Below are 12,011 nucleotides of genomic sequence, written 5' to 3'. Positions count from 1 at the left end.
TTAATCCACACTTGTCCCAGTGACTGTTAATTTTGTCCCGGATTACCATTTCCAAAAGCTTCCCCACTACCAAGGATAAACTGACTGGTCTGTAGTTGCTGGGTTTATCCTTGCAACCTTTTTTGAACAAGGGTGTAACATTTGCAATTCTCCAGCCCTCTGGCCATCACCCCAGTCTCCAAGGAGGATTGGAAGATTATGGCCAGTACCTCTGCAATTTCTACCTTTACTTCCCTTAGCATCCTAAGATGCATCTCATCCAGTCCTGGTGACTTAACTACTTTAAGTACAGCCAGCCTTTCTAGTACCTCTATCAATTTTTATCCCATCCAGCATCTCAACTACCTCCTCTTTCACTATGACTTTGGCAGCATCTCCTTCCTTGGTAAAGACCGATGCAAAGCAGTCATTTAGTATCTCAGCCATGCCCTCTGCCTCCATGCGTAGGGCTCCATTTTGGTCCCTAATAGGCCTCACCCCTCCTCTTACTACCCGTTTACTATTTATATGCCTATAGAAGACTTTTTGATTCCCTTTTATGTTAGCTGCCAATCTATTCTCATACTCTCTCTTTGCCCCTCTTATTTCCTTTTTCACTTCCCCTCTAAACTTTCTATATTCAGCCTGCTTCTCACTTGTATTCTCAACTTGACATCTGTCATAAATTTCTGCTTCATCTTACTCTCTATCTCTTTTGTCACCCAGGGAGCTCTGGCTTTGGTTGCCCTACCTTTCCCCCTCGTGGGAATGTACCTCGACTGTACCTGAACCATCTCCTCTTTAAAGGCAGCCCATTGTTCCATTCCAGTTTTGCCTGCCAATCTTTGATTCCAATTTACCCGGGCCTGATCCATTCTCAACCCACTGAAATTGGCCTTCCTCCAATTAATATTTTGACTCTAGTTTGCTCCCTGTCCTTTTCCATAGCTAATCTAAACCTTATGATACTATGATCACTGTTCCCTAAATGTTTCCTACTGACACTTGCTCCACTTGACCCACCTCATTCCCCAGAACCAGAACCAGATCCAGCAATGCCTCCTTCCTCATTGGGCCAGAAATGTACTGATCAAGAAAGTTCTACTGAACACACTTCAGAAATTCTTCCCCCTCTCTGCCCTTTGCACTGTTACTATCCCAGTCTATATTAAGGTAGTTAAAGTCCCCCATTGTCACTACTCTATAGTTCTTGCACCTCTTTGTAATTTCCCAGCAAATTTGCTCCTCTATATCTTTCCCACTAATTGGCAGCCTATAGAATACACCTAGTAGTATAATGGCCCTCTATTGTTTCTCAACTCTAACCAAATAGATTCTGTCCTTGACCCCTCCAGGACATCCTCTCTCTCCAGCACTAATACTCTCCTTAATCAATACTGCCACCCCACCTCCTTTCTTTCCTTCCCTATCTTTCCTGAACGCCTTATACAGTATCCAGGAACAGTTAGTACCCAATCCTGCCCTTTTTTGAGCCAGGTCTCCGTTATTGCCACAACATCATATTCCCATGTCTATTTGCGTCTGCAACTCACCAACCTTATTTACCACACTTTTGTACATTCACACACATGCACTGTAAACCTATCTTAGACATTCTTGAATTCTTTCTTAGTCTGACCCCACCTAATAGTGTACTATTTCTTACTCTAGTGCTATCTGTCTCTCCCAATCCTTTGTGCACCTTGTTTCTCCTTTCTGATGTTACATCCTGGTGCCCATCCCCTGCCAAATTAGTTTAAACCCTCCTCAACAGCACTAGCAACGCCCCCCCCCCCCCCCGGTGAGGGCATTGTGTGTAAATTGACTTGTGCTTATGGATTATCTTGATGTAGTCAAGATAAATTGGTAGTTTTGGTCAAGAAGATGGTCCAGCCAGATCTGCCAGTGGACAGCTTGGTTTGTTATATCATTGAGGGAGTATATCTTGAACTAATCTGTGATCTTGGAGTGTCTTATACAGTGGTCTTTTGCTCAGCACTGTCATCCTCTACCTTGAACACAAACATTTACTCCAAAATGCAGAACATTATAAAAATTATTCTTAATACAGATCCAATCATTTATTTCCAAGTTGAATACAAGTTCATTGGATACAGTTAGTTTCCTGTGTGACAGCAAGGAGTCTTAAAACTGAGTTATGATGGCCCTTCATGGTATTCATGTATCTTACAACATTAATCATTCTTGTGAAATAATAGCAGTTTGAAAAGTGGAGCAAATCTGCCAGCAGACTCAGATACTATAATACCTAAAGAACCAATTAGCAACTTCATGTTTCAAGAGTATGGTCTGGACATTAAGGGGGAAAAATTCAGTTGGTTGCGCCTCTCGTTAGCGCCTTAAGAGGGTGCCAAGTGGGGCGCAAAGCAACTAGCGCCCGAGCGCGGCGATAGCTGCGCCTCTCGCGAAATTGACCGGACATTTTGCGGCGGCGCTAAATAATACCGCCCGATCTCCTGCGCACGCAGATCTTGACGTCATTCGTGAGTGCAACGCCCTTGTCACGCCCCGGAACGGAAATTGAGTGGCGCCCCCCTCCTTTCCGCCTGGCGCACCCAACGACTGGTTGACTGGAACGCTTCCCAGTCGCTGTGGGGCTGGGGGGGACGCTATTTAAAGGGGGCCACTTCCTGGCTTCTGTGTGGTAGCCATTTTTGCACCACTCGTTCTGAGAGAGAGAGAGAGATTTTGAGAGAGACAGCGAGAGAGAGAGACTTCTGCATTGAGTCAACGCTGTCTGAGGTAGTTTTGGCTTCTGACCATAACTTTGCAGGTACTTTGGTTTTTGACCTTCATAACTTTGATTGCCTAGATACTATGGGGGCTGCAATGGATGGGACCGTTGCCCTTCTCCATCACATTCGGAGGGCACAGAGACGCAGAGAGAGTGGCAATCATGGCCAGACGGAGGAGGGTCAACAGGCCTCTTTACAGGAGACCTTACCCTCCCAGGGTTTTTCGCCAACAGTTCTCCTACATTAATATGTCTGAGGAGCAGTGTTTGTGAAGGCTGCGCTTCAGCAAGGAGGTGGTCACTGAGTTCTGCCACCTGCTTCAGCCAGATCTGCAGCCTCAACTGAGGAGCAGGACGTCTCTGTCGGTGGCAGTGAAGATAACAGTGGCTCTCAATTTTTATGCCACCGGCTCATTTCAATCAGCTACTGAGGACATCGCCAATATCTCCCAGTTCTCGGTGCATTGCTGCATCCGTCAGGTCACAAATGCCCTCTTTAAAAGGAGACGAGAGTACATCTCTTTCCCCATGACCCCGGACAAGCAGCAAGAACGCGCAATGGGCTTTGCGATGATAGCGGGCTTCCCCATGGTGCAGGGCGCCATTGCCTGCACGCATGTGGCTTAGCGTGCGCCGCAAGAGAATGCTGAGGATTTCCACAAACGAAAGGGTTTCCATTCCTTAAACGTTCAGTTGGTCTGTGACCACAGACAGCTGATACTCGCTGTCAATGCCCACTTTCCTGGCAGCAGCCACGATGCCTTCATCCTGCGTCAGACTTCTGTGGCAGACCTTTTCCAGGCACCGCATCACCCAGGAGGTTGGCTTCTCTGGGATGAGGGATATCCTCTGTGCACCTGGCTGATGACACTGCTCCGTAAGCCCAACACCCCTGCTGAGCTGCGATACAACGAGAACCATCAAGCTACCAGGAACATTGTTGAGCACACAATCGGCGTGCTCAAGCAACGGTTCCGCTGTCTGGACCATTCTGGAGGAGCCCTTCAGTACTCGCCTGAGCGAGTCTCCCACTTCGTTGTTGTGTGCTGCATGCTGCATAACCTTGCAATCCTCAGGACACAGCCAATGCCACCAGCAGAGGAGGAGGATGATCATCAGCAGCACCAAGGCGGGAGGGAGGCACACAATGTACAAAGTGGAAGGGCCGTCTGTCAAAGGCTCATAGCAAGTCGCTTCTAGGCCCCCTCTGAGGAAATGGCTTCTGCCATTCAAACAACCTGAATGAAACCATCCCGCAATCCCTAAGCCGGTCAAGGCAACAATGATTGCAAAGACCAAATATGTACATTTTGAATACAGACACTTCTTTATTTGACAAACTCTGTGTGTCTCATTTCCGCATGACAAACTAATAGAAAGAAACACAGAAAGAAACACAAAAAAAAAGTCATTAACATAACTGGCTCTCGCAACCTGGCGACAATGTCCAAAGCAGTTACAAAAATTTGACCACGAACCTCGGCCTTTAATAAAACAATGAAAAACAATTTGTCACACCTCCTACTTTTTGCCCTTCGAGGGTGATCTCCTTCCCTTGTGAAATTCCCCCCTTCCCACCCTGCAGCTCATAGAAACATAGAAGATAGGAGCAGGAGTAGGCCATTCGGCCCCTCGAGCCTGCTCCGCCATTCAATGAGATCATGGCTGATCATTCAAATTCAGTACCCTGTTCCTGCCTTCTCTCCATATCCCTTGATCCCTTTAACTTTAAGAAATATATCCAACTCCTTCTTGAATATATTTAATGAATTAGCCTCTACTGCCTTCTTTGGCAGAGAATTCCACGGGTTCACCACTCTCTGGGTGAAAAAATTCCTCCTCATCTCTGTCCTAAATGGCTTGCCCCTTATCCTTAGACTGTGACCCCTGGTTCTGCACTCCCCGACCATCGGGAACATCCTTCCAGCATCTAGTCAGTCTAGTCCTGTTAGAATTTTATAAGTTTCAATGAGATCCCCTCTCATTCTCCTAAACTCCAGCGAGTACAAGCCCAATCAACCCAATCTCTCCTCATACGTCATTCCTGCCATCCCAGGTATCAGCCTGTGAATCTTCGCTGCACTCCTTCCATGGCAAGAACATCCTTCCTCAGATAAGGCGACCAAAACTGCACACAATACTCGAGATGTGGTCTCACCAAGGCCCTGTACAACTGCAGCAAGACATCCTTGTTCCTGTACTCGAACCCTCTTGCTACGAAGGCCAACATACCATTTGCCTTCTTAACCACCTGCATGCTTACTTTCAGCGATTGGTGCACAACGACGCCCAGGTCTCGTTGCACTTCCCCTTCTCCCAATCTATTGCCATTCAGATAATAATCTGCCTTCCTGTTTTTGACACCAAAGTGGATAACCTCACATTTATCCATGTTATATTGCATCTGCTGTGCTTCTGCCCAATCACCCAACCTGTCCAAATCATACTGGTGTTTCTCTGCATCCTCCTCACAGCACACACGCCCACCCAGCTTTGTGTCGTCTGCAAACGTGGAGATATTACATCTAGTTCCCTCGTCCAGATCATTAATATATATTGTGAATAGCTGGGGTCCAAGGACCGATCCCTGCGGTACCCCACTAGTCACTGCCTGCCACTCGGAAAAAGAGCCGTTTATTCCAACTCTTTGCTTTCTGTCTGCCAACCAGTTCTCTATCCAAGTCAATACCTTGCCCCCAATCCCATGTGCCTTAATTTTACACGCTAATCTCTTATGCGGGACCTTATCGAAAGCCTTTTGAAAATCCAAATACACCACATCCACTGGTTCTCCCTTATCTATTTTACCAGTTACATCCTCAAAAAATTCCAGTAGATTAGTCAAGCACGATTTACCTTTTGTAAATCCATGTTGACTTTGTCCGATCCTGTCACTTTTTTCCAAGCGCTCTGCTATTACATCCTTTATAATGGACTCGAGCATTTTCCCCACTACCGATGTCAGGCTTACCGGTCTGTAATTCCCCGTATTCTCTCTGCCACTCTTTTTGAACAGTGGGGTAACATTAGCTACCCGCCAATCCATGGGTACTGTTCCACAGTCTGGCGACGTAATGGGACCCCAGTGGCTGGAGCAAGGCTGGTGGAAGGCTGCTGATTGTCATAACCTGAGACTGCAGATGCCCTTGAAGGACGGCCTGGACCAGCTCTGGGCCTGGAGGGCCCGGCTGAAGACTGCACCAACTCTGCATGCGCGGCAGCAGTCTGTCCTACAGGTGGTGGCAACTGCAGTGGAGAAGTACCAGTGGTGGCAGCAGGAATGCTGTCATCTTGAGAGAGGACAGCAACTCCCTGCTCGACTGACACACTGGCACTCCCACGGGGCAGCACTTCAGCATCCAGAGCAATCTGATGGAGCACAGATTGCTGGCCTGCTGCGGCGCGGTGAGAGTCCCGGGGAAATGTGTCCGATCCAGCAAGGGTGGCAGCAGTCAGTGCTCGTGTGGCCTCAATCTGCCTCTGCATGAGACCAGCCAGTGACTGAATTGCAGCACTAAGCATTTGCGTGGCAGCCGCCTGTGCTGCACCGAAGTGCTCCACACTCCTTGCCAGTGATTCAGTTGATTCAGGCACCCTTGCCACTGCAGCCATGAGCTCAGTGTGCCTGCGCTCCGCCTGGGCGCTCATTTCAGCGAGGTCCCACTTCTCCTCTGCGTCCAGTGCAGCAGGACTCTCCCTCCGGGGAGAAGGCCCCCGAGCTTCCCTACCCCCATCGCATTGCTGCAGTGCGCTGGGTCCTGGAGCTTCACCCTCATCAGACCATTTCCCCCTACTCCCCTCCAGGGAAGGAGTGTTCCCAGTGTGGGCATGGGCTTCCTCAGGAGAGGGTGGTGCTGATGCTCCGGCTTCCTCTTCCTCCTCACCCTCAGCTTCACTCCCACTGGCAGCTTGAGGGCCCGTCTCCTCACCTGGTGAATCACCATCTGAAAGCAGGGAGGTACAAGAGTGGCTTTAGCGTGAGGACAGGGTGGCATCAAGGGAGGAATGAGTGCAGCGATTTAGTAATTTGGATTGAAAGTGTCAAAGGCTGGTGTTGAGGAACAAGTGAAAGGAGAGAGGACAAGAAGGTGATGACCTTACCATTGCTGTCCAGAACGGGGTCGGCGTCTCCAGTGGCGACGGGACCAATCACCCGGCTTGCCACAATCCTCTGGACGCGCACCTCAAGATCGCTGAGTGGTTGCAGCTGAGGCCGCCCTCCACTAGTTCGTTGCTACTGTCTCCTATTATGAGACAGCTTGGCCTGCAAGAAAAAGGACGGCGTCTGAGTAAATATACAGCCATGGCCTTGCCTGAAATGCCTGCCATAGTTGAATAGCCCTTACTGTATGCAGCCATGGTCCTGCCTGAAATGCCTGCCATAGTTGAATAGCCCTTGCTGTATGCAAAATGTGGAATGTGCGTGTGTGTTTGATGAAAGGGCCATAGGTGTTGGATGAGTGTTGGGCATTGGGGCTTTTAAGACCCTCTGGCCATAAAGTGAGGTTGAGCTGGAGGGATGGAGAGGTTTTGAAAAAAAGGCACTCACCCGGACGACCCGAGTGAGGTCGTTGAACTTTTTCCTACATTGGAGATGGGTCCTAGGCACCATGCTGCTTGAGGAGACTCTCTGAGCCACCTCCCTCCACACTCTTCTGTACTCGCGTGGCAAAGGCCTCCTGCCAGTCTCTGGGTACAGAATAGATCTTCTGCGCTCCACTGCGACAACCAGAGCCTCCAAGGCCTGCTCGCAGAAGCGCTGTGCTCGCTCCCTGACCCCCTCCATAGTCCTTGGCTGCAGGATTTAGCCACAGGTCTGCCCTGGCCGAGATTCAAGGCTCCAATGAGCAGGGTGTGGCTGTAGAGCAAGATCGACCCTCCCCTTTAAGAACTGACCGGCGCCAGTGTGTCTGTGTTCAATCGCTAACTGGCAGCACCTGCGCTGCACCCGCCCTCTGAGGTAGCACCTCGCTCCTCGGCCTTAGCGCCTTAAGAGAGGTGTATAGCGCCTGATTTAGCGCTCCAATCACCTCCAGGGGCGATAAAAGCCAAGTTTGCTGTCGGAAGCGATAATTAGCGCCAGGCGCTAAATTTGCGCACCGTCAATAATGGCGCCCCAAATGGGGCGATACCAAATTTTTCCCCCTAAGTAACTGAAGATTTTGAAAATTCTGAATAGTAGCAAGAAAATAGAGGGCACCATGCATTGTCTTCAATAGTATTAAAAACCAGTCAACAGTACACTGTATTGTTTACCTGCACCTTAGTAGACTTTGTAAAGTGGCAGATAAATAATATTACAAATGTTTTCTGTGAGACCTTGAATCTTTCACTGTTAATAAGATGTGCAATATTTTCACCTTGTCAGATATGTGATGTATTGTTTCAATAAATTTGCTGCATTACAGCGATGGACAATAAAGAAAGAAAGACTTGCATTTATATAGCACCTTTCACGACCACCGGACATCTCGAGGCGCTTTACAGCCAATTAAGTACTTTTGAAGTGGAGTCACTGTCATAATGTGGGAAACGTGGCAACCAATTTGCACACAGCAAGCTCCCACAAACAGCAATGTCATAATGACCAGATAATCTGTTTTTGTTATGTTGTTTGAAGGATAAATATTGGCCAGGACACCAGGGATAACTCCCCTCCCCTTCTTCAAAATAGTGCCATGGGATCTTTTACATCCACCCGAGAGAGCAGACGGGGCCTCGGTTTAACATCTCATCCGAAAGAAGACACCTCTGACAGTGCAGCACTCCCTCAGCACTGCACTGGAGTGTCAGCCTAGATTTAGGATCCTGGAGTGGGACTTGAACCCACAACCTTCTGACTCCGTGGCGAGTGTGCTACCAATTGAGCCACAGCTGACATGCACTGTCATGTTTAGACTGCAGTATCGGGACTGCAGTAAACCTCTGAAGCCGCACTCGAATCCTGGACTACCTCTGAGCAATGCCTTGGGAGATACACTCTTAATGGAAAAATAACAATCCTGCACTGTTACAATTGGCTACTGTTATGCCTGCTCTACCAATGCTAATGATATTTGATTACATTTTTTATGGTGCCATAAGTGTTGCAATACAGTAAAACATTGATGATCTGGACTACAATTTATGAAATGATTAGATCTTCCCCAAAAAGGTCTTTCAAGAATTGTGACTAATAAAGAATTTAGAATTGGTTAGTGTAATTTTCCAAATGATTTACAATATGTGGGTGATAGTTATGTCAAGTCCAAATTATATTATAGATTAAATAAAACTTTTTATGATTGCACGTGATAAGCAAATCTTAAATGAGTCAATTTTAAAGCAAATTTATTTTAATGTTTTTATAGCGAGCTGCTATCTGTTAAGTTAAATATGTTTGAACTATGTATAACATTAACAGCAAAAATAACCTCAAAAAGTAAAGACTCCTTTATTGAAATATGACCTTGTTTACTATTTTTCCCTCCATTTGTTTTTCCATGTACGGGCTGTAGCTTCCTCCAGATTGCAAAGTATTTTTGTAGTGCCTTATAACTGAGCTTACCATTCACTTATGAGTAAGTGATTGTTTATTTCAAATTTAGTTGTGTATGTTTGTGGTATATGCTGCATCAGAATGGTGTTCAGAAAATTATCCAGCAAACATCACCCCAGCTTGAGGTACAAAATGTGCTGTTGCCAAGGATCTTCAGTTTCACCCTGAGTAGGCAATGCTGAGGACAGAGCTGTATGAAGTTAAAGTAAATACATTGGGTTGAGTCATTCTCCTGTGAGTAAACTTAATACAACTTTGTTATCCAGAATGTTTCAGTTAGATTGATCACCAAGAACTGTGTAAACTTTTAACAGTATATTGCGAGAGTAATTGTATTGGCAAAGGACAACATAGACTTAATTTCTCAGATTGAGATCATAGCCAACAGAGAAAGATTAGACAATCTTGCCACACGATTGGTACATTGAATTATCTTTTACTTTGTCCTCTTTTTGCCTGACTTTCTTGTAGTAGAAGTAAATCTTACCCAATAATGTAGTAGATTTCCTTACACGTTGCGTTCCTTTTTAGCATCGTGTGACCATGTGACAATTCAGATAAGTGCACTTTCTTGCGAATGAAATGTAGGATTTACTAGTAGATACTAAGCACTATTTAAACACCATGCTAAAAAGGACGTTGAAAACAAAAACAATTCTTATTCAGTGAAAGCACTTTGTCTAAAATATCAACTTGTCCCTCCCCCCACAAAAAAAACCACATTCCTATTCAAGGAGAAACGTTCCTATTTGTGCAAGTATAAGTAGCCTTGACATGCTGGGTCTCATGATCGGAAACAACTTATCCAAAGTTGTATCAGGAATGTAGGTAGTGCAGCTCAGCTTATTGTGGGCACAGGTACAGTATTAGCGAAGGTAATAGCCCTTTACTTATCCAAACACAGAAAGATTGATGCAATATTAAGAACATAAACTGTATAACATGTAACCGAACACCCTGGTACCATTTAGTAACTCTTCTGAATTATCACAAAAGCATAATAGAAGGGAGGTTTGTAAGTAGAATTGTTGAGAGGAAGTATATGTAAGCAGGTGCTCATTTACCAGTAATAGACCATGGAATGCCTACAGGAACACTCAGAAAACTATATTAGTCAATTAAAATAGTACCTTTATTAGCTACTTTCTTGTCATCCTAAGAGGATCATTCTCCATCATGCCAAGGTTACATTCTGTTTACTCTCATGCCAATTAAGAAGTGGATTAATCTTGTGTTGGGTAGAGCAAAACTATGAAACAATGTTGCACAAAGCCAGAGGCAGTCTGGGTTAAGAGCTGTTGGTATGGAATCCAGTAGGGTCTGAGGCCAATTAGGGTCTATTTAACCAGAAAAGAGAACAGTGTAAGAGTTTATTTGCAAAACTGTTCCTGTCAAGGGAGAGCAACCTCTGTGTGCTGCTCTCCCCCTTTTATATAATTTCAGTTCTGTGCCAGTCTCTATGCTCTACTGTGTAATGCAGTGATTCAAATTTGTGATATGTGCTCCTGTTGTGTGAAGCTCTGTGCTGTTGTGTGAAGTTTTGTGTCTGCAGTGCAGATTCATAAAATCTACCCCACCATTTATCTGACAAACTTGCACATAATTTAACTTGCTTTTATTTTCAAGAAATTATTTTAATGCAGCATTACCCACTTTTTATGTGAAAATACTGTCAGTCCATCCTCTGTGACTCGCGTTGCCAGTAGGTGTAGGTTTCTGATTATTCACATTATACAAGCATGTGACACGTTAGATGTCGCCAACATCATTTCCTGCTTTATTATTCAACTCTGGAAATGTTGGCTGAAATGGCATGATAAATATGCACACACAAATGTGTAAATTCAAGGAGAAGTATCTAGTTCCAAAGAATAGTGGAATAGTTCAATAGAAATCATCAATTGCTGCTTATTGGTGGGCAACTAGGCTTGCATGAATTACTAAAGAGGGATTACATTGATGCACAAGCTAGTCTCAAAAATTAAAATGACACGTAAAATTGATATTTTAAGAATATTATGAATCTTCCTTTATGCTATGGAACCTCTGTACTCAATTTATAAAAGGTTAATATAATTAAAAGATCATATCAATTTTAGGTTTTGGCAGTCAATCCCACATTTCAGAGAACTGCAGTATTTTAACAAACCCTGAAATTTCTGTGCATTATTAATCAAATTTGTATAAGGTAGTTGATATGAGTATAAAGGCTGCAATGGGAAAATATTAGTTAAAAGATTTTAGGTTGACATATTATTTGAATTTTCAGTAAGGCAAATTGGCTTAATAACAACTCACTTCATTTATTAGAGAATTATATAGTAAAAATGTAATGTCCTTGAATGTTATTCTAGTCTGTTGCCAGTACATTTTGTTTAGCACTCAGGGATCTATATCTGTTAGCCAAATTATTACCTTTTTTCTTGGGATTGGCTAGATGGAGTAGTCTTTTCCAGTCCAATACTTTACTCTTCCAAAGGGTTATGGTAATTTTTCATTTCATTTTTATTGCCATAATCTGGGTGTTCCTGCACAAAACTGAAACTGTTATTGTTAGTAAAACCCCATGTGAGATTTTAAACCCAAACATCATTTTGTTGAAAAACAACAACTTGCATTTATATTGCGCCTTTAATGTAGGAAAACATCCCAAGATGCTTCAAAGAAGTGTAATTAGACAAAAAATGTCACCGAGCTAAAGAAGGGGAGATTAGGAGGGATGACTAAAAGCTTGGCTAA

Source organism: Somniosus microcephalus, chromosome 11 (assembly GCF_052327205.1).
Source record: "Somniosus microcephalus isolate GS21.2 chromosome 11, FLI_Smic_1.0, whole genome shotgun sequence".
NCBI classification, from domain to species: domain Eukaryota; kingdom Metazoa; phylum Chordata; class Chondrichthyes; order Squaliformes; family Somniosidae; genus Somniosus; species Somniosus microcephalus.
The sequence above is the reverse complement of the archived record's forward strand: the minus strand, read 5'-3'. Positions refer to the sequence as shown.